Source organism: Schistocerca cancellata, chromosome 11 (genome assembly GCF_023864275.1).
Source record: "Schistocerca cancellata isolate TAMUIC-IGC-003103 chromosome 11, iqSchCanc2.1, whole genome shotgun sequence".
In the NCBI taxonomy this organism is placed as follows: domain Eukaryota; kingdom Metazoa; phylum Arthropoda; class Insecta; order Orthoptera; family Acrididae; genus Schistocerca; species Schistocerca cancellata.
Genome location: NC_064636.1, coordinates 91199550 through 91226595, shown reverse-complemented (window position 1 = coordinate 91226595; position 27046 = coordinate 91199550). Strand labels below are relative to the sequence as shown.

General features: G+C 45.0%; 1 protein-coding gene and 1 non-coding gene across 2 annotated transcripts in view; one reads left to right on the top strand and one right to left on the bottom strand.

Moving 5' to 3' along the window:
* The window catches only part of LOC126108948 (procollagen-lysine,2-oxoglutarate 5-dioxygenase), a 466456-nt gene that overhangs the window by 329085 nt on the left and 110325 nt on the right, over nt 1–27046 (top strand). The window lies entirely within an intron of this gene.
* Nucleotides 4157–4231, bottom strand: Trnas-cga (transfer RNA serine (anticodon CGA)). The gene has a single exon. It is a non-coding gene; the product is annotated as a tRNA-Ser (tRNA).

Below are 27046 nucleotides of genomic sequence, written 5' to 3'. Positions count from 1 at the left end.
GTGTGATGTCCTTTGGTTAGTTAGGTTAACGTAGTTCTAAGTCTAGGGGACTGATGACCTCAGATGTTAAGTCCCATAGTGCTTAGAGCCATTTGAACCGTTTTTCTTAATTGCAAAAACAGGCACACTTGATTTTTCTCGATTACAGCGCCTTCTATCACGAATGGGAAATTATTATTAGAGTAAAGTATACTTAGTTTTTTGTAGTCGAATCCGAATGTGCAATAAATAAGGGAGTTCCCATTTGAAACTAGAAAGTTGAGCTCGTCCGTGCAGATGGGTTGGACAGGTGGAGGTCTGTTCTTGTGCAGACTTTTCACCTAGAACATTTTTTTTTTTGTAGAATTCGTCGTTCTCGAGATATTTAAGTGTCTCACGTTGACATAAATACGCTGTACTATGTATAGGAGTGGGCCGAAAATTGAACCTTATGGGACTCCCTTCTGATTTCTCCCCAGTCATTAAAGTTCTCTCTTCTTTCAAGGTTTCTTAAATTATTCATCAGATCTTTTTGCGCTGTATTTGTTAAGTATGATTCAGGCTAGTTATGTGTAAAGCCATCAATTCTATAAAATGCCAGTTTTTCTGAAGAGAACATAGTGATCTATCGAATCAAACGCCTTGGAAAGATCAAAGAAAATACGAGCTGGCGATAATTTGTTATTTAAGGCGTCAAATATTTGTTAAGTGAATGTGTAAATAGCATTCGCAGTCGATGACATAGTCCAGAAGACGAATTCGGTGTAGATCGGTAGATGAATATGAGGTAGTGTAGTAGGAAAATAGTGCGTAGTCTAGTGGGCAAAGTAGTCCAGAAGATGAAACTCCCTGGCAAAGGTCCCGAGTTCGAGTCTCGGTCCGGCACACAGTTTTAATCTGTCGGGAAGTTTCGTATCAGCGGACACTCCGCCGTAGAGTGAAAATTTCATTCTAGTCCAGAAGATGAATATGATGTAGTCTAGGAGGGAGGAAGGCACATACGTGTTGACTGGTTGATGAAATCAGCACAGCCTAGTATATGAATGTAGTGTAGTTGTTGTTCTTATGGTTTTCAGTCCTGAGACTGGTTTGATGCAGCTCCCCATGCTACTCTATCCTGTGCAAGCTTGTTCATCTCCCAGTACTTACTGCAACCTATTTTACCCCTGCCACCTTCAGAATTTGAAAGAGAGTATTCCAGTCAACATTGTCAAAAGCTTTCTCTAAGTCTACAAATGCTAGAAACGTAGGCTAGCCCTTCCTTAATCTAGCTTATAAGATAAGTCATAGGGTCAGCATCGCCTCACGTGTTCCAACATTTCTACGGAATCCAAACTGATCTTCCCCGAGGTCGGCTTCTACCAGTTTTTCCATTCGTCTGTAAAGAATTCGCGTTAGTATTTTGCAGCTGTGACTTATTAAACTGATTGTTCGGTAATTTTCACATCTGTCAACACCTGCTTTCTTTGGGATTGGAATTATTATATTCTTCTTGAAGTCTGAGGGTATTTCGCCTGTCTCATACACCTTGCTCACCAGATGGTAGAGTTTTGTCAGGACTGGCTCTCCCAAGGCCGTCAGTAGTTGTAATGGAATGTTGTCTACTCCCGGGGCCTTGTTTCGACTCAGGTCTTTCAGTGTAGTAGTGAATGGTAGAGTTTTGTCAGGACTGACTCTCCCAAGGCCGTCAGTAGTTGTAATGGAATGTTGTCTACTCCCGGGGCCTTGTTTCGACTCAGGTCTTTCAGTGTAGTGTGGTGTAGTAGAGAACATGATGTCGTCTAGTGGATGCATACGGTGTAGTCTAGTAGGAGTGAACACAGCATAGTCTAGTATGTGAATGCTGTAGGTAGTCTAGAAGGTAAAAGCTACGTAAGAGGCGTGTTTTTTAAGTAAGTACCGTTTTGAAATTAAAATAAGACGTGCTAAGACATCTCAATAATTTTATTATTACTTGAAAGCCTGTACCTTAATCTACGCACTGACATCATTACAGTCTGATTCTTCCTTGTTTACGTTGTGTACTGAGTGTTTTAAGATGCCTCCGATAATCCTGAGTCCCGCCGACTGTGAAGTGCGGGCTGTTATAAGATTTCTTAGTGCTGAAGGCCTAAAAGCGATCGATATTCATAGTGAGATCTGTGCAGTTTACGGAGAAAACATTATGAGTGATTGAATGGTAAGAAAGTGGTTGAGAGCATTTAAAGGTGCCCGCACAAATATGCACGATGAACAACGGAGTGGGCGTCCTTCGGTCGTTAATGAAAGTTTGGTGCAGGAAGTGGACAATAAGGTGAGGGAAAACAGACGCTTTACGCTTCCCTCCTTGCGGGATGACTTTCCTAATGTTTCTCATAGTGTTTTGTATGGCATTGTGACCGAGCACTTGAATTATGCGCACGTTGGGTACCGAAAATGTAGACGGATGTACACAAAACCAGACGTTTAGACAGTGCACTGACTTTCCTTGAGCGGTACCACAACGACAGTGATGATTTCTTAAGCCAAATTGTGAAGGGTGATGAAACATGGGTGGCCTACGTCACAGCAAAATCAAAGCAACAGTCCGTGGAAGTTGAGCAAGGGCATCGTTTTGCTGCAAGACAATGCCCGTCCGCATGTGGCGAATCAGACCAAAGATCTCATCACATCTTTTTGATGGGAAACTCTAGATCATCCTCCGTACAGCCCCGATCTTGCGCCCAGTGACTACCGTCTGTTCCTGCACTCGAAGAAACACCTGGGCGGTCAGCGTCTTCAAGACGACGACGAAGTCAAAGCAGTGGTGGTGCAGTGGTTAACAAGTCAGGCGGCAGATTTCTGTGAGGAGGGTATTCAAAAAACTGGTACAACGTTATGACAAGTGCCTCAGTATTGACGGAAATTATGTAGAAACGTAGATTAAGGTACAGGTTTTCATGTAAAAATAAAATTGTTGAGATATCTTAGCACGTCTTTTCTTAATTTCAAAGCGGCACTTACTTAAAAAACACGCCCCTAGTTTAATAGGAGACTACGGCATGATATAGTAGTCAAGAGAATGCACTTTCTTTGATATTTTATTGAATTTTGGTCCATAAGAGAATAAGTTCATCCTGTTTGGTTGTTGACAGCTACAAGTTACAATTATTTAAGAGACATTACATAAAATTGTTAGAATAAAGTTTTCAGAACAAAAATCTTTCGGTGAACCAGCTGGAATGTGCAGATTGAAACACATATCACATAAAACACACTTTGAAACAGCGCAGAATATGTTCCGTCAGAGTGTTATATCTATAAATTAACTACAATAAAATTAAAATAGTAAAATTGCTGTGTGAAGTAAATTCAGTGATTGCTTTAATAACTTGCGCATTGTTATCACTGAAGTGTGAAACTACATTGTGTGGTAACTGGACATGGATGAACTTAGCCGCTACATATTTCTTTTGTTTTCTTTTTTTTTCTGGCACAGCTTAATACTTGGTACAAGGAAACAACAGACAGTTTAGATCTATAACGGAATGATGGCCACAGGCGCAACATGGTGCCACGGTGACACTGATTCTGTGCAGAGTAGGCAGGAAAACTTGTGTCCAAATCGCGTCCTGCAGTGGTAGTGACTATTGGTCCCGAGGTGGTCTGTTAGAGAAAAACGGTGGAGCCTAGCTTAGTGCAGTGCTAGCCTAGAAGGTGTAGACGACGTAGTCGGTGCGGAAGCGCCGGCTGTCCACGGAGTACTGGTTGTCCGCCTGGCACTCGTAGTAGCCGGCGTCGCGCTGCATCGCCGGGTCGATCTCCATCTTGGAGCGCACCGTGTCGTTGCCCGAAGTCCACTCTCGCACCTGCAACCGCCGTACCACTACATGCTCCAAGTGTACACTCGTCAGGAGGCGTGGCTCTAAAACAGAGGTGGCCAGAGTATTTGAAAATAGCTTCCTGCATAAGCTAATAAGAAGGGACATTAAACAGCCACGTAAAAAACCGTGGATCACTGAGGGGATTAAAGTATCTTCTGAAAGGGAAAGGGAAGTGTACGAGGCGTGTTTTTTTAAGTAGCGTTTTGTCACACCGCGACCGCAGAGCTGCGGTCGGCGTTCTGCGCATGCGCACTGTGTTCCTACATCTGTTGTCTACGCACTGTCGCCATTACAGTCTGATTCTTCCTTGAAACTTCCTGGCAGATTAAAACTGTGTGCCCGACCGAGACTCGAACTCGGGACCTTTGCCTTTCGCGGGCAACTGCTCTACCAACTGAGCTACCGAAGCACGACTCACGCCCGGACCTCACAGCTTTACTTCTGCCAGTATCCCGTCTCCTACTTTCCAAACTTTACAGAAGCTCTCCTGCGAACCTTGCAGAACTAGCACTCCTGAAAGAAAGGATATAGCTCAGATGGTAGAGCACTTGCCCGCGAAAGGCAAAGGTCCCGAGTTCGAGTGTCGGTCGGGCACACAGTTTTAATCTGCCAGGAAGTTTCATATCAGCGCACACTCCGCTGCAGAGTGAAAATCTCATTCTGATTCTTCTTTGTTTACGTTTTGTACTGAGTGTTTAGGGTGCCTCCGATAATCGTGAGTCCCGCCGACTGTGAAGTACGGGCTGTTATAAGATTTATTACAAGGCAACCTCCCCATCGCCCTCCCCCTCACATTTAGTTACGAGGTTTGTCCGGAAAATACGTATAAAAGTTGAATAATAACTTTATTTTACAATTATTCAGGTATTACAATATGGTCTTCTTCAAAGTACTCGCCCTGAGACGCGATACACTTCTGCCAACGCCGTTTCCATTGTTGATAACATTGCTGAAAGTCTTCAGTTGTGATGTTGTTCAGTTGCTGTGCCGTTTCCGCCTTGATGGCTTCCACATCTCCCAAGTGCCGCCCCCGAAGCACCATTTTGCATTTCGGGAACATGAACAAGTCACACGGGGCTAAATCGGGTGAATAAGGTGGGTGGTCTGTCACGGTGACTGAGCTTCGGGCCAAAAACTCGCGCACAACGAGCGACGCGTGAGCGGGCGCATTGTCGTGATGAAGGATCCACCTGCCCCCTTTTGCCAACTCCGGTCGAACTCGGGCCACACGAGTTCTGAGACGTGTCAGAACTTCAACGTAAAAATTTCCGTTTACTCGCTGGCCGGGAGGGACAAATTCCTTGTGAACAATGCCCCTAGAATCAAAGAAAACAATCAACACTGTCTTCACATTGGACCTTGATTTTCGCGACCTTTTTTGTTCTCGTTTCTCCTGCTAGTTTCCATTCCTCGCTTTGAGATTTGAGCTCCACATCGAATTCGTAAAACCAGGACTCGTCTCCAGTGATGACTCGGTTGAGAAAGTCCCCTCGTTCCTCTGCTTCCAACCAATCCTCACAGCACTCGACCCTCCTTTGCTTTCTGTTCTGGCGTCAAGAGCTTCGGTACGATTTTCGCACACAATTTCTTCATTTCAAGATTTTGTGTCAGGATTTCGTGAAGGATTGTTTTGGGGACTGACAGCTCGTCAGCAATCATTCTGACTGTCAATCTACGGTCTTTAAGAACACAAGCCCGAATTCGTTCAACATCTGCATCGGAACTCGATGTCGACGGGAGTCCTGGGCGAGGGTCACCGTTCCATCGCGGAACCTTTTTAACCACTTGTTCACGGTCGGTTCCTTCAGAGAATTGTCTCCGTAAACCTGTTTCAAACACTCAATAGTCTCACGGCCATTCTTGCCTAGCTTTGCAAGAAACTTTATGTTGACGCGCTGTTCCTCAATCAGAGAGAGGTTCGTGCCGACGGCAGGTGAAAAAGGGTAACTCTCAACAAGCTGCCGCACCCTCCCACCTTCACGCAGAGTGCTCTGACGTGAACTGAGCGTTGATGGGATTGATTACAGCAGTAGTCCCACCTGGCGCTGACTGCAACTTGTAACTAAAGACATTATTCAACTTGTATACGTATTTTCCGGACAAACCTCAAAAAGTTGGCAAGGTGGATAGGCCTTGAAAAACTGATCACAGATCAATCGAGAAAACAGGAAGAAGTTGTGTGGAACTATCAAAAAAATAAGAAAATGTACAAACTCAGTATTCCATGCGCAACATAGGCAACATCAAGGATGGTGTGAGCTCAGGAGCGCCGTGGTCGTGTGGTTAGCGTGAGCAGCTGCGCAACGAGAGGTCCTTGGTTCAAGTCTTCCCTCGAGGGAAAAGTTAAATTTTCAGACAATTATCAAAGTTCAGGCACTCACACATAATCAACTTCGCTCTCCAAAATTCCAAGACATGTTCAGATTTTCTTGGACATATGCAGGATTTGACGGTCTACACACGAAAAAATTTGAAAACGTTAAAAACATATGTTTTGACAGAGCACAGGGAAAACTGTACGACTTTGAAACTGTTGCATTCGTTTGTTGCAGTTTATGTGACAAACTCTTATGGTTTCATCACTTTTTTGGGAGTGATTGTCACATCCACAAGAAAACCTAAATCGGGCAAGGTAGAAGAATCTTTTTACCCATTCGCTAGGTGTGCAAGTTAAGTGGGTCGACAACATATTCCTGTCATGTGACGCACATGCCGTCACCAGTGTCGTATAGAATATATCAGACGTGTTTTCCTGGGGAGGAATCGGTTGACCTATGACCTTGCGATCAAATGTTTTCGGTTCCCATTGGAGAGGCACGTCCTTTCGTCTACTAATCGCACGGTTTTGCGGTGCGGTCGCAAAACACAGACACTAAACTTATTACAGTGAACAGAAACGTCAATGAACGAACGGACAGATCATAACTTTGCGAAAATAAAGAAAGTAAACTTTTCACTCGAGGGAAGACTTGAACCGAGGACCTCTCGTTCGGCAGCTGCTCACGCTAACCATGCGACCACAGCGCTCCTGAGCTCACACCATCCTTGATGTTGCCTATCTTGCGCATGGACTACTCAGTTTGTATATTTTGCTTATTTTTTGATTGTTTCGCACAACTTCTTCCTGTTTTCTCGATTGATCTGTGTTCAGTTTTTCAAGGCCTATCCACTGCGCCAACTAAATCTGACGGGGGTGCGATGGGGAAGTTCCCTAAAGGCCTAAAAGCGATTGATATTCATCGTGAGATCTGTGCAGTTTACGGAGAAAAAAAAACATTATGAGCGATGGAATGGTAAGAAAGTGGGTGAGAGCATTTAAAGATGGCAGCACAAATGTGCACGATGAACAACGGAGTGGGCGTCCTTCGGTCGTTAATGAAAGTTTGGTGCAGGAAGTGGGCAATAAGGTGAGAGAAAACAGACGCTTTACGATTCCCTCCTTGGGGGATGACTTTCCTAATGTTTCTCGTAGTGTTTTGTATGGCATTGTGACCGAGCACTTGAATTGCCGAAAATTGTGCGCACGTTGCGTACCGAAAATGTTGACGGATGTGCACAAAACCAAACGTTTAGACAGTGCATTGACTTTCCTTGAGCGGTACCACAACGAGGGTGGTGATTCCTTAAGCCAAATTGTTACGGGCGATGAAACAGGGGTGGCCTACGTCAGACCAGAATCAAAGCAACAGTCCATGGAATGGCGACATTCAGATTCACTCAGAAAAGTGAAGTTTAAGCAAACAATTTGTGCCCTGAAAATCATATGCAAATTTTTTGGGACTGAAAAGAAGTATTGCTTGTGGAATTTCTGCCTGCAGCTTACTGTAAGACATTGCACAATCTGGGCCGTTCAGTTCAGAACAAAAGACGTAGCAAGTTGAGCAAGGGCATTGTTTTGCTGCATGACAATGCCCGTCCGCATGTGGCGAATGAGACCAAAGATCTCATCACATCTTTTCGACGGGAAACTCCAGACCATCCTCCGTAGAGCCCTGATCTTGCGCCTAGTGACTACCATCTGTTCCTGCACTCGAAGAAATACCTGGGCGGTCAACGTCTTCAAGACGACCACGAAGTCAAAACAGTGGTGATGCAGTGGTTAACAAGTCAGGTGGCAGACTTCTATGAGGAGGGTATTCAAAAACTGGTACAACGTTATGACAAGTGCCTCAATATTGACAGAAATTATGTAGAAAAGAATATTAACTTATAGGCTTTCATGTAAAAATAAAATTATTGAGATATCTTAGCAGGTCTTTTTTTTTAATTTCAAAACGGTATTTACTTAAAAAAAAAACACGCCTCGTATCTTTTGGTAAGAACAAGTAGCGACCCTGCAGTAGCTGCGCACTACAAAAAGTGCTCAAAATTACTAAGAAATGTTATTAAAAAGTCAAGGAACTTGCACATAATGTCAGAAATCGGTATGTCTGACCACAGAATGAAGGCAATATGGAATACAGTGACGCAAGATAGAGGAGAGCCAACTACAGAAGAGGATCACATTACTACTGAATTGAATGGAAGGGTTATAAATGTCAAGTCACAGGTAGCAAACGTATTTAATAATCATTTGTGAAACATAGTAGCAAGAATAGGGACCAACAGTTAACAAGAAATATGACAGTAATATGTTGAAGAAATAACTCTCATAAAATTAAAGCATATGTTTGTACCACCACTTCCTACTTCTGAAATTAAGAGGGTCATACATTCTCTCAAGCATGAAAGCTCTTGTGGTTTTGATGGTGTTTCCAATAGAGTACTAAAGATTTGTTCCCATAAAATAAGTCCAATATTGTCCGAAATACGTAATGCATCACTAACTCGAGGCTTTTTTTTCCAGAGAGACTAAAATATGCCATTGTTAAACCCCTCATTAAGAAAGGTGATAAGAGAGACGTCAGTAACTACCGACCTCTTTCACTGCCGACATCATTTACAAAATTTTTGAGAAGGTGATGTATTCTAGAATAGTGTCTCGCCTTGGCAACAATAATATCCTCAGCAAATCACAGTTTGGGTTTCAGAAGGGTTGCTCTACTGAGAATGCCATTCACATGTTCACACACCAGGTATTACAAGCATTAAACAACAAAATAGCACCGGTATGTATTTTCTGTGATCTATCCGAGGCATTTGATTGTGTGAATCACAGTATTGTGTGTATTAAACCGGCGGCCTAGAAACGACGGAGAGGCTTCGTCTCGCTGTAGCCCTCAGTGGTTCACAACCCCACAACAACCCCACAGCAGTCCACCCACCCCACCGCTGCCCCACACCGAACCCAGGGTTATTGTGCGGTTCGTCCCCCAGTGGACACACCTTCCACTGTCTAAGGAATCTTCCACGTATACAACTTTCTTTGGTTCTTAAACCAAGTGTTAGCTATGATTAACTTATGCTCTGTGCAAAAATCTATCAGGCGGCTTCCTCTTCCATTCCTTCACCCCAGTCCACATTCATCTGATATTATAAAAAAAAATGAAGAGGTTAGACTCTTGGAGGGGACAAAACCTGAGAGAAAGAAATGTGCACGATGTTAAAAAGAAACCGTAGTTTTTATTGAACAGAGAAAGAAACGAAACTGGGAATTACTAACTTCCTGCTGCAGGTACAGCTCTTCCAAAAGAAGTTTCACCCTTGGAAATTTTAGAACCTGCATAATTCAATAACATTTAGAAATCTGTAACTCTGATTAGGGAAAAAAATCATGAAATATCCCATATTTCAGTTCAGCTTTAAGGTCAGACATTAATTTTGTCCCACCACACTGCTTGCTACTTTTATTTAATAGAGACGTCGTCCATCGGAGTCGTATCTTCTTCTTCTTCTTCTTCTGATGATGATGATGATGATGGTGGTGGTGGTGGTCAGCTCCTTGTAATAAAATAAGTGCCGCACATGGGACGACTACTAAACGCTCTTCTGCCCTCTCGTAATGTCGGCCGGTGAAACCGTAATTAAAACGCTACTTTATAAAAATATCAAAATGGCTGCAACGCCGGCAAGTTACCAAAGCCAGCTGCGATTCCACATGGCCGAATCCCTTGGCCTCAAGCACTTCCTTTGCTGAAGATGAGAAGCCGAACGCCAATGCATGGGCCACCACACACACACACATACACACACACACATGCCCAAGGGAGGACTCGAACCTCTGACGGGGAGGGGGGGAGCAGGGCGGGGGGGGGGGGGGCGCACGTGAACCGTGTCAAGGCGGCCAGACCACGCCGATGCTCCTAAAGATGAACGACCATTAGCTGTGAATTGTGAGGCCCTCTCAGTAGAATGCGGCATCTCTGGTGTCTGTAGACATATATCTGTGGCAGTGGCCTGTGTTTGTGTAACAGCTGTTGTGTTGTTTGCCAGTAAATAAGTAACTGTAATAATGGAACGTCGACTTGCCGTGAAGTTTTACATGAAACTTGCAAAAAAGGCTCTTGGAACCTTTTTTTACTAAAAGAAGTGTATAGCGAGTACAGTTTATAACATACGCCAGTTTTCAAGGGCTTCAAGCGTTTCCAAGTTGGCTCAGAAGCCGTTCAGATGACTCCCCTCCCAGGACACCATTCAGTGTCAAAAACGGATGAAAATATAAAAAAAGTAGGTACTCAGAGTCGATTGAGTATTTGGTTATTCGATACTCCTGAAACTGCATGAACTGATAAAACTGCGTAAGGCAAATCTTACATAATCAGTTTAACGTGTCAAAAATGTGTGCGAAACTGGTCCCGAAAATTCTCGGGATGGGTCAAAAAGAAGCTCGTGTAAATGTTTGTACCGACACTTCGAATACCACTAAAATGGGCCTGATTTCGTGGAAAGATGGATAACATGTGGCAAATCTTGCTTTTTCGCTTATGATCCAGCAACTAAGCGCCAGTCCATGCAATGGAAGGGTCCAACTTCACTGAGAGTGAAAAGAAACTGGGACGAGCAAATCAAGATTCAAAGCGATGATGATTGCTTTTTCCCGGTATTCATTGAATTGTGTACCTTCTGTGTGTCCCTTGAAGGACAGATTACTAATCAACATTACTATTTTGAGCTTGAAGGCAGACTACTAGTCAACATTACTATTTTGAGGTTCGTGCTCAACTGTACGTTCAGCGCGCTAGTTTAGTGGCATAAGGATAGCGCAGAGAGGTTATAAGCAACAAGATAGGTTGAGCTAGAATTAGAGGTTGAGTAGATAAGACACGTACCTGCGAGCCACTAGCTCAAAAACCATTGTACGGTAAATACACTCCTGGAAATTGAAATAAGAACACCGTGAATTCATTGTCCCAGGAAGGGGAAACTTTATTGACACATTCCTGGGGTCAGATACATCACATGATCACACTGACAGAACCACAGGCACATAGACACAGGCAACAGAGCATGCACAATGTCGGCACTAGTACAGTGTATATCCACCTTTCGCAGCAATGCAGGCTGCTATTCTCTCATGGAGACGATCGTAGAGATGCTGGATGTAGTCCTGTGGAACGGCTTGCCATGCCATTTCCACCTGGCGCCTCAGTTGGACCAGCGTTCGTGCTGGACGTGCAGACCGCGTGAGACGACACTTCATCCAGTCCCAAACATGCTCAATGGGGGACAGATCCGGAGATCTTGCTGGCCAGGGTAGTTGACTTACACCTTCTAGAGCACGTTGGGTGGCACGGGATACATGCGGACGTGCATTGTCCTGTTGGAACAGCAAGTTCCCTTGCCGGTCTAGGAATGGTAGAACGATGGGTTCGATGACGGTTTGGATGTACCGTGCACTATTCAGTGTCCCCTCGACGATCACCAGTGGTGTACGGCCAGTGTAGGAGATCGCTCCCCACACCATGATGCGGGGTGTTGGCCCTGTGTGCCTCGGTCGTATGCAGTCCTGTTTGTGGCGCTCACCTGCACGGCGCCAAACACGCATACGACCATCATTGGCACCAAGGCAGAAGCGACTCTCATCGCTGAAGACGACACGTCTCCATTCGTCCCTCCATTCACGCCTGTCGCGACACCACTGGAGGCGGGCTGCACGATGTTGGGGCGTGAGCGGAAGACGGCCTAACGGTGTGCGGGACCGTAGCCCAGCTTCATGGAGACGGTTGCGAATGGTCCTCGCCGATACCCCAGGAGCAACAGTGTCCCTAATTTGCTGGGAAGTGGCGGTGCATCCCCTACGGCACTGCGTAGGATCCTACGGTCTTGGCGTGCATCCGTGCGTCGCTGCGGTCCGGTCCCAGGTCGACGGGCACGTGCACCTTCCGCCGACCACTGGCGACAACATCGACGGTTCACGTCCACACTGTCGCGGCATGCTACCAGTGTTAAAGACTGCGATGGAGCTCCGTATGCCACGGCAAACTGGCTGACACTGACGGCGGCGGTGCACAAATGCTGCGCAGCTAGTGCCATTCGACGGCCAACACCGCGGTTCCTGGTGTGTCCGCTGTGCCGTGCGTGTGATCAATGCTTGTACAGCCCTCTCGCAGTGTCCGGAGCAAGTATGGTGGGTCTGACACACCGGTGTCAATGTGTTCTTTTTTCCATTTCCAGGAGCGTATATTCCATCCCGGAAAGCGTTAGAAATAGGACGTATGAGAAACTCATTTGCAAAAGGTACCACATCCATAAAATCTGATTTAACAGGAGAGACAAAAAACGTTTTACAAGCGCAGTAGCATCACGATATGTTTCGTTTCTTTGTTTTTATATTCAGACAGATAGTTTGTTTAATTGATACTGCATAAATAAAAGTTTATTTCTTACCTTTCGGCAGAAAATTAATTTCGGGAACTGTTACTCCGGAGTTCCTCTTGGTGATTCACAGCATTCATCTGACGTATCAAACACGGTAATGTAATTAAAAATTCGCACAGAACATAGAAAACCGCCAGACACGTTCTTACAACATGCAATATCATGTAAATAAATGTCGGCCATGTTGACTGTTACGTCATTATCAAGAAGAGCAACATTGGCTGTCAGTGTGTGGTACTTCTTGCAAACGGTTTAAAACTGGATTTGGTACTCTTCGGCGTGAACAAGAAGTATTAAAGGGAAATATGTAACATATATGGTACGTTTTGGCATACATAACAGTTCTTATTACAAAAGAATGGTTTTAAGTAGTGTAGCCACCTATCATCTCATTTTTCAAATTTTCAGATTTGGTACCTTTTGGAAATAAGCTTCTCATATGTCATTATGAAACTTTTTGCTTCATTTGAGCGTTCCTGTCGTGTTCCTGAGTACTAAACATTCCTCCTGGGACATGCGTCAGCATACTTTTGGAATTCGATTGCAGCAGATAAAGCAAACGCGAAAGTGATAGAAAATGAAATAACTATAACTGACAGTGAATTGGCTACGGTAGTGAACAGTTTATTAAGTGGAATTTTAGTGTTTCAGACAACTTAAGAGTATTTTTGGGGCATACGAGTGTAATTTTGATCATGAAATACATTTCTGCGATTTTTTTGAATATTTATTTCTGCTACCCTCTTGAGTGATCTGGAATTCTGTCAGTTAGCAAATGAAAATAAAGACCAAGCTAATATAATGGACGCACATCTTATTCAGCCGGTAAAGTACCACAAGACCCACCGCATCCCTAACTTTTCTGAGGATTTCGAACAACTTGCACCATTTTAGATTGTAGAACGCTTTCTCCAGCTCGACAGATCCTACGATTGTATCATGTCTTTTCTTCAGTAGTGCTTCTATTACCAACCACAACGTCAGAACTGTCTCATGGTGTCTTTACCTTTCTTAAAGACAAACTGTTCGTCATCACAGATCCTCAATTTTCTTTTCCAATCTTCTGTATATTATTCTTGACAGCAACTTGGATGCATGAGTTGTTGTGCCACAATTCTCGCACTTGTTGGCTCGTGCTGCCTTGGATGTTTTTGTGGAATCTGTTGGTTTGTCGTCACACTCAGACATGCCTCACACCAACGTGAATAGTCGTTTCGTTGCCACTTCCCCCAATGATTTTAATAATTTCTATGGAATGTTATCTTTCCCTTCCGCCGTGTTCGATTTTAAGTCTTCCAAGGCTCTTTTAAAATGTGATTCTAATACTGAATGTCTTGTCTCTTCCCTAGCGACTTCTTTCATCTGTCACGTCATCAGATAAGTCCTTCCCCTCATAAAGGCGCTCTATGTACTCTTTCCTACTATCAGCTTTCTCCTCTGCATTTAACAGTGGAATTCCCAATTTCAGTACCGCATTGATATATATATATATATATATATATATTCCTGGAAATGGAAAAAAGAACACATTGACACCGGTGTGTCAGACCCACCATACTTGCTCCGGACACTGCGAGAGGGCTGTACAAGCAATGATCACACGCACGGCACAGCGGACACACCAGGAACCGCGGTGTTGGCCGTCGAATGGCGCTAGCTGCGCAGCATTTGTGCACCGCCGCCGTCAGTGTCAGCCAGTTTGCCGTGGCATACGGAGCTCCATCGCAGTCTTTAACACTGGTAGCATGCCGCGACAGCGTGGACGTGAACCGTATGTGCAGTTGACGGACTTTGAGCGAGGGCGTATAGTGGGCATGCGGGAGGCCGGGTGGACGTACCGCCGAATTGCTCAACACGTGGGGCGTGAGGTCTCCACAGTACATCGATGTTGTCGCCAGTGGTCGGCGGAAGGTGCACGTGCCCGTCGACCTGGGACCGGACCGCAGCGACGCACGGATGCACGCCAAGACCGTAGGATCCTACGCAGTGCCGTAGGGGACCGCACCGCCACTTGCCAGCAAATTAGGGACACTGTTGCTCCTGGGGTATCGGCGAGGACCATTCGCAATCGTCTCCATGAAGCTGGGCTACGGTCTCGCACACCGTTAAGCCGTCTTCCGCTCACGCCCCAACATCGTGCAGCCCGCCTCCAGTGGTGTCGCGACAGGCGTGAATGGAGGGACGAATGGAGACGTGTCGTCTTCAGCGATGAGAGTCGCTTCTGCCTTGGTGCCAATGATGGTCGTATGCGTGTTTGGTGCCGTGCAGGTGAGCGCCACAATCAGGACTGCATACGACCGAGGCACACAGGGCCAACACCCGGCATCATGGTGTGGGGAGCGATCTCCTACACTGGCCGTACACCACTGGTGATCGTCGAGGGGACACTGAATAGTGCACGGTACATCCAAACCGTCATCGAACCCATCGTTCTACCATTCCTAGACCGGCAAGGGAACTTGCTGTTCCAACAGGGCAATGCACGTCCGCATGTATCCCGTGCCACCCAACGTGCTCTAGAAGGTGTAAGTCAACTACCCTGGCCAGCAAGATCTCCGGATCTGTCCCCCATTGAGCATGTTTGGGACTGGATGAAGCGTCGTCTCACGCGGTCTGCACGTCCAGCACGAACGCTGGTCCAACTGAGGCGCCAGGTGGAAATGGCATGGCAAGCCGTTCCACAGGACTACATCCAGCATCTCTACGATCGTCTCCATGGGAGAATAGCAGCCTGCATTGCTGCGAAAGGTGGATATACACTGTACCAGTGCCGACATTGTGCATGCTCTGTTGCCTGTGCCTATGTGCCTGTGGTTCTGTCAGTGTGATCATGTGATGTATCTGACCCCAGGAATGTGTCAATAAAGTTTCCCCTTCCTGGGACAATGAATTCACGGTGTTCTTATTTCAATTTCCAGCATTATATATATATATATATATATATATATATATATATATATATATATATATATATATATGGTGTATTAAAAAGAATCATCCGATTTGGCACGTCTATATTTCTGAAAGTAATAAACATATACAATTAATTTTGTTTTTTTGATGAATGGGAGACTGAAAAAGATTTTTTTTTCATACCATTTCATAGGTGTTCAATATGCCCCCCTTGAGATGCACAGATATGTCAGTGCGGTATTGAAACTGTTCCCACATTACAGCGAGCATATTCTCGAGTTACAGCTTCCACAGCTACTGTTATGCGATGTCTCAGTTCATTCACTGTTGTTGGTAACCGAGGCACATAAACAGAGTCTTCTTATAACCCCCGCCCCCCTCCCCCCAGGAATGAATAAGCTCATACAGTGTGGTCCAGTGACTTCGGAGGCCACTAATGTAAGGCTGAATCATTTAGTCTGGTGCGACCGATCTATCGTTAGGTAATGCTTTGATATAAAAATTTACGCACTTCCAGTTGCCAGTATGGCGGTGCCCCATGCTGTTGGTAAATGATGTCGTTCGACACAGTCTCCAACTGTGGGAAAACGAAGTTCTCAAGCATATCGAGATATGTGCTTCCTGTAACAGTGTTCACGGCTAAGAAAAATGGACTGTACACCTTTTCCCGTGAAACTGCACAAAACACACAAAATTTTGGAGATTCCCTCTCATGTTGTACAACTTCATGTGGTTGTTCCGTACCCCATATTCTCACATTATGACGGTTCACCTTTCCATTTAAATGGAATGTTGCCTCGTCACTAAACACTAAGCGTGGAAAAAAACTGTTCAAATGGTTCAAATGGCTCTGAGCACTATGGGACTCAACATCTGTGGTCATAAGTCCCCTAGAACTTAGAACTACTTAAACCTAACTAACCTAAGGACATCACACACACCCATGCCCGAGGCAGGATTCGAACCTGCGACCGTAGCAGTCCCGCGGTTCCGGACTGCAGCGCCAGAACCGCTAGACCACCGCGGCCGGAAAAAAAAAAAAAAAAAAAAAAAAAAAAAAAAAAAAAAAAAAAAAAAAAAAAAAACCTGTCATCCTCCATCTTGCCACCTTCACGAAGAGCTTGCAGTAGCTGAAATTTGCACGGTTTGACGTGTCAGCGTCGATGCAACACACGCCAGACGGACATAGGGGAGCTGTCGAGCTATGCGGTGAACGGATTTCTGCGGACTCCTTGTGAAACTATGGCGGTTGCGTTAGACGTCTGTGTGGGCCACTCGGAGACAGCCCGGCTATTTGCCTTCACACAAACAACCTGCTTCTCGGAATTGTTCGTGCCATCGTCTAATGCTCTGTGCTGCAGGAGGATGCACACCATACCTAGAACGTAATTCACGCAAAACGGTTATTTCTGACCAGCACTGCCCAAAACGTAGAACACAAAACGCTCTCTGTTGTCCAGACACCATTTTTAATAGAACTGAAGCGGGCGCACTCTGCTGGTACCTAGCGGAAACCATGTAAAACTCGAGTGTTTGCTCCTTCCAACAGTAAGTTGTTCTTAAGGTGCGTTTACACTACCATTTGTATCGGCACATGTATGAGATACATGTATATGCGACTTTGCGACATGTATCGCGACTTGTATGAGTTGACAAGTATCAACCTCATACATGTATGAGCGTGCGTTTACACTGGTTGATATGTATCACTGTGCGATAGCTTTCGACGACGATTTGGAAGATTTCACATTTTTATGTGCTGGTACGAAGAAAAGGCGGAGGAAGCGTAGATGGTTTCAGAGAGAGTTTCTCGCGAATTAACGCTAAGGGATGGCGCATATTTTAGAAAATATGTTAGGATGAGTATGGAGGATTTCCGCGGTTTGTTATCACTTGTGGCTCCTCTTGTGTCCAAAACCAACACAAATTTTCGGGAAGCGATTCCACCAGAGGATCAGTTGGCAGTAACACTCCGTTTTTTGGCCACTGGGGATTCCTCTTGAAACTAAGATTCCATTGCAAAACATTTGCATTGTAGCGCGATTACTAATGCCAACGTCTCACACACGATTGTCGGCATCCGTTGTCAACACTATCACGCGAGGCCGCCGCAGTAATAGCAAAAACTTGATATACGTGCCAGATGCATGAAAAAATTATAGAATGTATTACATACTCTGACATATATAAAACTTTTACCTTCACTTCTTGGAATAAAACTTGCACAATGGCCTCGCAAACACGAAGAATAATGTTGCATATGGCACTTTTTGATGTTCTATGCAGATACATTAACGTCGAAACGATAGTCGGCACCTCCAAAACTCAAACAGCCGCCAAAGAGCCTGGTACTACGCATGCGCTAATCGTCAAAATAAGCGGCACGCGACAAGACGACAGGAAATGATAGTACTGCGCATGCGCGAGTTCAAATGTCGCTCATACATGTCGCGTACATGGCCAAAAAGCGATGTACAAAATGTATACGCGACATGTATGAGCTCGAGGGTCCGCATACAAGTTCCGTGAATTTTTGTATGAGGTGATGTATCGCGACATGTCAAATTGACATCTCGCTCATACATGTCGCGATACATGTATCCCAGTGTAAACGTACCTTTACACATATGCCGGCCGCGGTGGTCTAGCGGTTCTAGGCGCTCAGTCCGGAACCGCGCGACAGCTACGGTCACAGGTTCGAATCCTGCCTCGGGCATGGATGTGTGTGATGTCCTTAGGTTAGTTAGGTTTAAGTAGTTCTAAGTTCTAGGGGACTGATGACCACAGATGTTAAGTCCCATAGTGCTCAGAGCCATTTGAACCTTACACATATCTCAGATAACACAATAGTTACCATTTTTTAAATCAGATGGTCCTTTTTGATTCACCCTGTATATTATGACTTCGAAATATAAAAGTCAGATGTAAATTTTTAGTTATGTTAACATGGAGGGTATAGTAGAAAGTGAATGTGTGACGGTTGGAGAGGCAGTGAGTTATCGAACGAGAAGAAGAATGAAGAAGAAATCGAAAAGGGAACGTAACAAACTGCATCTAGTTCGTTGCGAAAGCCCTCATATTTTGAAAGTACAGTAAAAAAATTACCTTGTTGTAAACACATTTTTATCAACAGATGTATCTGAGCGTTTTACGTCAAAATTGAAAAAAAAAATGCGAATTTGCGCCTCTGCACAGTTCGTAAATCTTATACTAGACTTAACTGTATTATAATACTAAACTTAATTGTGCTAAAAACTTTTAACGTTTGATTTTTACCTCTGAATGTGTATGTTATGGCAGCGTTTTAAATTTTTAGATTCAGTCAACAGTTACAAGAAATTCTGAAAATCAAATTTTTGTTGCCCCTGCAAGCAGACAGATACGCAAGCGCGACTATGAGCGCGTGACCATTTTAGGGGTTTAGTTATACTCTGCTGGTTTGCTAAGTCTGGTAAGAAAAGCAAGAAAATATATTTGTTTCGTGAATAACTCGCCTTACTTCTCGACATAGTCCTCTTTGAGGGATATATTCTTGGTCAAGCGATGCTCCACCTTTTCATCCCATCGGAAAACTAGGTTCTGTCAAACTCTGAAAAGTACTCGTTGACCACAACTATGCCTACGCTACCTCATCTGATGAAAACTTCTTCCCAGGAAGTCAGAGTTTCAAGCTGGGGAACAGGCAGGAGCCACACGGCGGCTGGCAAATAGGGTGGATGAGAAACCAATTCAGAGCACTATTCATGCACTTTCATCATTGTTGTTGCTGATGTGTGACATGGTGCATTATCCTGGCGAAACAGCAGTTATGGTTTGGCCTTTTTCAAATAGTCTTTTTGGGAATCACAAAAAACAGTGGACATCACCTTACCAGCCGACAAAGTGGTTTTTGCCTCCTTCAGTGAACTGTCAGCAGTCTTTTTACATTGTTTCGAGTGCCGTTTCGACTTTGATGTGTAATGATGGGCCCGCATCTCGTGGTCGTGCGGTAGAATTCTCGCTTCCCACGCCCGGGTTCCCGGGTTCGATTCCCGGGGGGGTCGGGGATTTTCTCTGCCTCGTGATGGCTGGGTGTTGTGTGCTGTCCTTACGTTAGTTAGGTTTAAGTAGTTCTAAGTTCTAGGGGACTGATGACCATAGATGTTGAAGTCCCATAGTGCTCAGAGCCATTTGAACCATTTTTTTGTAATGATGGATCCGGGTTTCATTAACAGTCACAAATCTGCGCAAAAAGTCTTTGCGAATTGCGATCGAACATCGCCAGACATGTACATCTACATTTATACTCCGCAAGCCACGCACCAGTGTCTGGCGGAGGGCACTTTACGTGCCACTGTCATTACCTCTCTTTCCTGTTCCAGTCGCGTACGGTTCGCGGGAAGAACGACTGGCGGAAAGCCTCCGTACGCGCTCGAATCTCTCTAATTTTACATTCGTGATCTCCTCGGGAGGTATAAGTAGGGGGAAGCAGTATATTCGATACCTCATCCAGAAACGCACCCTCTCGAAACCTGGCGAGCAAGCTACGCCGCGATACAGAGAGCCTCTCTTGCAGAGTCTGCCACTCGAGTTTGCCAAACATCTCCGTAACGCTATCACGCTTGCCAAATAACCCCGTGACGGATCTTCTGTGTCTCCTCTGTCAACCCTACCTGGTACGGATCCCACACTGATGAGCAATACTCGAGTATAGGTCGGTCGAGTGTTTTGTAAGCCACCTCCTTTGTTGATGGACTACGTTTTCTAAGGACCCTCCCAATAAGTCTCAACGTGGCACCCGCCTTACCAACAATTCATTTTATACGATCATTCCACTTCAAATCTGTGGTGTCACCGCCAGACAGCACACTTGCTAGGTGGTAGCCTTTAAACCTGCCGCGGTCCGTTAGTATACGTCGGACCCGCGTGTCGCCACTATCAGTGATTGCAGACCGAGCGCCGCCACACGGCAGGTGTAGTCTAGAGACTCCCTAGAACTCGCCCCAGTTGTACGACCGACTTTGCTAGCGATGGTTCACTGCCTACATACGCTCTCATTTGCAGAAACGACAGTTTAGCATAGCCTTCAGCTACGTCATTTGCTACGACCTAGGAAGGCGCCATATTCAGTTACTATTGATATTGTGGATCATGTACCGTCAAAACCGACGTTCATCATTAATGGATTAAAGTTAAGTATTCCACCAGCTACGTCCGTTTTCCTCTAAAACGCGTGCATTTCGGCCACCTTTAGTAAAACGGTGTTGGCTCTCTTGCCAACCACAACAAATTCGTTCCGCACGCATACTCCCAGATATTTTACAAAAGTAACTGCTACCAGTGTTGGTTCCTCTATCATATAATCTTACAATGAAGGATTCTTCTTTCTATGTATTCGCAATACATTACATTTGTCTATGCTAAGGGTCAGTTGCCATTCTCTGCAGGAAGTGCCGAAACATTGTGCCCGATGTGCCGTTGGTCTACTGAGGGCAACCGTGGCACCAACTCGCAAACAGCTTCATTGTAGCCAACTGTCTGCGCAGAAATGATTAGTAGACATGTTAACACTGCAAAGACCCATTACAAATGCAGCAGCATGAAATAGAGTCCAACTGCCACAGTGTCGACAAGGATGAGGTTCCCTGTACTAAGCTGGGACGTCGGCGTGGCCCTGAGCGCTAGTACGTGGTGTAGCTGCTGCGGGACGTCCTGTGTCGCGGAGGGCGCTCATGCTACTGACAATGGCACCTCCCCATCGCACCCCCCTCAGATCTAGTTATAAGTTGGCACAGGGATAGGCGTTGAAAAACTGAGCACAGATCAATCGAGAAAACAGGAAGAAGTTGTGTGGAACTATGAAAAAAATAAGCAAAGTATACAAACTGAGTAGTACATGCGAAAGATAAGCACCATCATGGAGAGTGTGAGCTCGGGAGCGCCGTGGTCCCGTGGTTAGCGTGAGCAGCTGCGGAACGAGAGGTCCTTCGTTCACGTCTTTCCTCGAGGGAAAAGTTTAATTTTTTATTTTCAGACAATTATCAAAATTCAGGCACTCACACATAATCAACTTCGCTCTCCAAAATTCCAGGACATGTTCAGATTTGCTTGGACATATGCAGGATTTGGCGGTCTACACACGGAAACATTTGGAAACGTAAAAAACATATGTTTTGACAGAGCATAGGGAAAACTGTGCGACTGTGAAACTGTTGCATTCATTTGTTGCAGTTTATTTGTGACAAACTCTTATGTTTTCATCACTTTTTTGGTAGTGATTTTACACATCCACAAGAAAACCTAAATCGGGCAAGGTAGAAGAATCTTTTTACCCATTCGCCAGGTGTGCAAGTTAAGTGGGTCGACAACATATTCTTGTCATGTGACGCACATGCCGTCACCAGTGTCGTATAGAATATATCAGACGTGTTTTCCTGTGAAGGAATCGGTTGACCTATGATCTTGCGATCAAATGTTTTCGCTTCCTATTGGAGAGGCACGTCTTTGCGTCTACTAATCGCACGGTCTTGTGGTGCGGTCGCAAAACACAGACACTAAAATTATTACAGTGAACAGAGACGTCAATGAACGAACGGACAGATCATAATTTTGCGAAAATAAATAAAGTTAAATTTTCACTTGAAGGAAGACTCGAACGAAGGACCTCTCGTTTCGCAGCTGCTCTCTCTAACCACGGGACCACAGCGCTCCTCAGCTCACGTTGTCCTTAATGTTGCCTATGTAGCGCATGGCCTACTCAGTTTGTATATTTTGCTTATTTTTTCATAGTTCCACACAACGTCTTCCTGTTTTCTCGGTTGATATGTTTTCAGTTTTTCAAGGCCTATCCACTGTGTCAATTTATAACTAAATCTGAAGGGGGTGCGATGGGGAGGTTCCCTGTGAGCCGCCGGAGGTGTGGCACAGTGAGCGTTCACCGCTGGGTCCGCCACATCCCCTGCGACGTCTGGCGGTGTCAGGCGGAAACTTGCAATTCCGTTGCCAACATCGAAGATGGCTGTGGGGTGGTATCGATACGTGTTACCACATTACCGTAGCCTGGACTTTGTCAACAGTTTCCTTTGTGGTGACCTCAATTGGATGGCCTGCACTTGTCCGAACGTGTTTACATTCGTTAATCCAAAAGTAGATGGACTTGAATAATAACTGCAGAGTCCTTATATCCAATTGTGTTTCGATTTGTCTGGCAGTGCAACCCTGCAAACGAAAATGTTTAATTAGAGAACAACACTCGGTTTTCTCCATTTTCGATCCTAGTCGACACACTGACCAGTTAAGATACACTTTGTGATCAAAAGTATCCGTACACCTGGCTGAAAATTGCCTACAAGTTCGCAGCGACCTCCATCGGTAATGCTGGAATTCAGTATGCTGTTGGCCCACCTTTAAACCGCGATGACAGCTTCCACTCTCGCAGGCATGCGTTCAATCAGGTGCTGGAACGTTTCTTGGGGAATAGCAGCCCATTCTTCACGGAGTGCTGCACTGAGGAGAGGTATCGATGTCGGTCGGAGAGGCCTGGCACGAAGTCGGCGTTCCAAAACATCCCAAAGATGTTCTACAGGATTCATGTCAGGACTCTGTGCAGGCCAGTCCATTACAGGGATGTTATTGTCGTGTAACCACTCCACCACAGGCCGTGCATTACGAACAGGTGCTCGATCGTGTTGAAAGGTCCAATCGCCATCCCTGAATTGCTCTTCAACAGTGGGAAGCAAGAAGGTGCTTAAGGGGGGTAGGACGTCTAACCGGCCGACTTGGAGCAGGAGAGGCACCACAGGACATTTTAATTTCCACTGTCTATACTTTTACAAATAAATTCATAAAACTGTGTCACCATGACCAGGAAGGATTCAGGATTCACACTCATACGAGTGGAAGTTCAAAAACATAACAACATAGTTTTTTTTACATGTGAAATTTCATCATTTTTTCCGCTTACTATTGGCTGCATTTGTTGCTACAGGTACATTTTTCTTCACAAGTAAAAGAGATTCTTTGATGAATTTTGCACAGCATACTTACAGGTGTATGAAACTCAAGAATTTTTCAAATCTATTAAAAACTGTGGTCAAAATTGAGATATTTAACTACAAAATGTGACTTTTTTCTAAACATAAAGTTTAAAACGTATGAGCTCATTCATTTTTTCATAAATTAAATAGATTCTAGAGTTTCATGCACCTGTAAGTATGGTTTGTACGCTGTGCAAAATTCATCGAACTGTCTCTCTTACTTATGAAGAAAAGTGTACCTATAGCAATAAATGCAGTCAATAGTAAGTGAAAAAATGTTGAAATTTCACATGTAAAAAAAGATTATTTTGCTATGTTTCTGAACTTCCACTGCTATGAGTGCGAATACCGAATCCTTCCTGGTCATGCTGACAAAGTTTTATGAATTTATTTGTAAAATATAGACAGTGGAAATTAAAATGTCCTGCGGTGCCTCTCCTGCTCCAAGTCGGCTTGTTTGACGTCCTACACCCCTTAAAACATCAATGTATGCGTGTGCTGTGACAGTGCCGAGTAAACCAACATGCAGTGCAAGCCCCCCTCCATGAAAAACATGACCACAGCATGACACCACCGCCTCCGAATTTTACTGTTGGCACTACAAACGCTGGCAGATGACGTTCACCGGGCATTCGCCATACCAACACCCTGCCATCGGATCGCCACATTGTGTACCAAGATTCGTCACTCCACACAACGTTTGTCCACTGTTCAGTCCTCCAATGTTTACGCTCCTTACACCAAGCCACGCGTCGTTTGGCATTTACCAGTGTGATGTTTGGCTTACGAGCAGCCGCTCGACCACAAAATCCACGTTCTCTCACCTCCCGCCTAACTGTCATAGTACTTGCAGTGGATCCTGATGCAGTTAGGAATTCCTGCGTGATGGTCTGGCTAGATGTCTGCATATTACACATTACGACCCTCTTCAACTGTCGGCGGTCTCTGTCAGTCAACAGACGAGGTCGGCCTGTACGCTTTTGTGGTGTACGTGTCTTTTCACGTGTCCCTTCACGTTTCCACTTCACTATGACATCGGAAACAGTGGACCTAGCGATGTTTAGGAGTGTCTAAATCTCGCATAGAGACGTATGGGAGAAGTGACGCCCAATCACCCGACCACGTTCGAAGTCTGTGAGTTCCGCGGAGCGCCCCATGTCTAATGACGATGTCTTATGACTGCTTAGGTCGCTGATATGGAGTACCTGGCAGTAGATGGCAGCACAATGCACCTAATATGAACAACGCATGTTTTTGGGGGTGTTTGGATACTTTTGATCACATAGTGTAGCTGTCAGCAATGAGCGATATACAGGGTGATTCAAAAATGCATGTAAATATTTTAAGGGTGTATTTGTGAGGTAAATATAAGACAAAAATGTTCTATAAATGTTTTTCCATAAACGTTTAATTCCAGAGTTATCGTTAAATACGAAAGTCATGTCCGTATCAAAACGACGGCAGTGCAAGCAGCAGGATGCCATATTCTGGTACGTAATTCACATACGTATCTCCCAACAGTTGATTCGAAACTGCATGAATAGTGTTTGTTTTTGTTTGCACGTGATGTTTACTCCTACTGTACGGAAGATGGCGCTGATGTTGTTGGTAACGGAAAAGTACGTCCTGTCGTTCATTCATCGTCGGAAGGCCAAAGGTTTCGTGCACATGATGTACTCAAACAGTGAGTATGCTGATATGCACCTTGTGTATGGTGCAGCAGATGGAAATGCACTTGCAGCAAGACGAAGGTACAGTGAGCTGTTTCCAGGAAGACGGTTACCAAGTCATCAGACGTTTGTATCTGTGGACAGACGTATGCAGGAGTATGGCATTCGTCCTGGGCCGCATTCAGGTCGACCACTTGAGCATGCAGTGAACGTCGAGGAACATGTTTTGGACCTGGTAGACCAAGATCCATCTATCAGTACGAGACAAATTAGTGCAGCTGTACGACTTCCACAATCTACTGTATGGCGGCTGCTTCGGAGACAACAGTTGCATCCATTTCACCTGCAAAAAGTGCACGAATTGACACCTGAAGACTATCCTCGCCGTCAGCAATTCTGCCAGTGGTTACAAGAGCGTCATTTGAATGATCCAATGTTCATTCGGCGGATATTATTCACAGATGAGGCCATGTTTACTCGTGCGGGTGTAATCAATTCGCATAATATGCACCAGTGGGCTGTCGAGAATCCTGGCGCGAGAATTGTGCGTGGATATCAACATCAATTCTCCATAAACATTTGGTGTGGTATTGTGGGGAATTACTTACTCGGACCTCATGTTCTGCCTCCAAGGCTGAATGGACACGCGTACTGCGAATTTGTGGAGGGAGAATTGCCTGGATTGTTACAGGATGTCCCTCTTGCAACACGAGCCACCATGTGGTTTATGCACGATGGTGCTCCCGCCCATTACAGCCGCAACGTAAGGGCGTACCTCAATTCTGCGTATCCACATCGATGGATAGGTCGCGGAGGACCAATTGCTTGGCCAGCCAGATCACCTGACCTGAACCCTTTAGACTTTCATTTATGGGGCCGACTAAAGACATTGGTGTATTCTTCTGCAGTACCGAACAGAGAAGTGCTACAACAAAGAATTGAAGGTGGTTGTGAAATTATTCGTGGAGAGTTGAACGGACTGTGTAATGTGCAGAGATCATTGATGCGACGAGCACGGGTCTGTCTGCAAGTTCAGGGACAGCATTTTGAACATGCATTGCATTAAGATTTGTGCAAATACAGTACAGTACAGTACAGTCTGTAAAATGCTTCAATTTTCCTTAGTTATTGTGCATTGCTGTAGTTCAATCAACAGGACCTAAATTAATACAGTGTTCGCGAGGAATTGTTTCAGTTTGTTACGTCACGTTTATTTATCAGTTTGCGTTGTTAGTCCAAATGCACTGTAATTAAACTGTGAACTCTGGGAATTAAATACCTTACGTTGTATTGAATGTATTATCCTGTTTTGTTCATAACTCTGTAATAAGCCAAGTATGGAAAAAATTGTATAGAACATTTTTGTCTTATATTTACCTCACAAATACACCCTTGAAATATTTACATGCATTTTTGAATCACCCTGTATGCTGTATGTTATCGAAATTCTTTATACGGTACCGGAACAGTCGACCTTACCGACCGTGAAGGTGCAACAGAATGTCCTATTCTTTCGTGGACATTTACCAGACTTACCAAACCACAATGTTACAGATAACAAGTAATGCAACTTAGTGTACAGACAAGATGTCTGCTGTAGTGTAGGCGCAGTGACCTGGAAGTAGTCGTGGTCGAGCAGCTCGACGCCGTCCTTGAACCAGGTGATCTCCGGCCGCGGGTAGCCCTGCGCCATGCAGAAGAAGGAGATCTTGCGGCCCAGCATGTAGTCCTGCTCGAAGTGCGACGACTTGACGATGCGCGCGCCCTGCCAACAAGAGCACCAGCCAGACGATCAGCAAAGGGCTCGAATGGCTCTGGGCACTATGGGACTTAACGTCTGAGGTCATCAGTCCCTTAGAACTACTTAAAC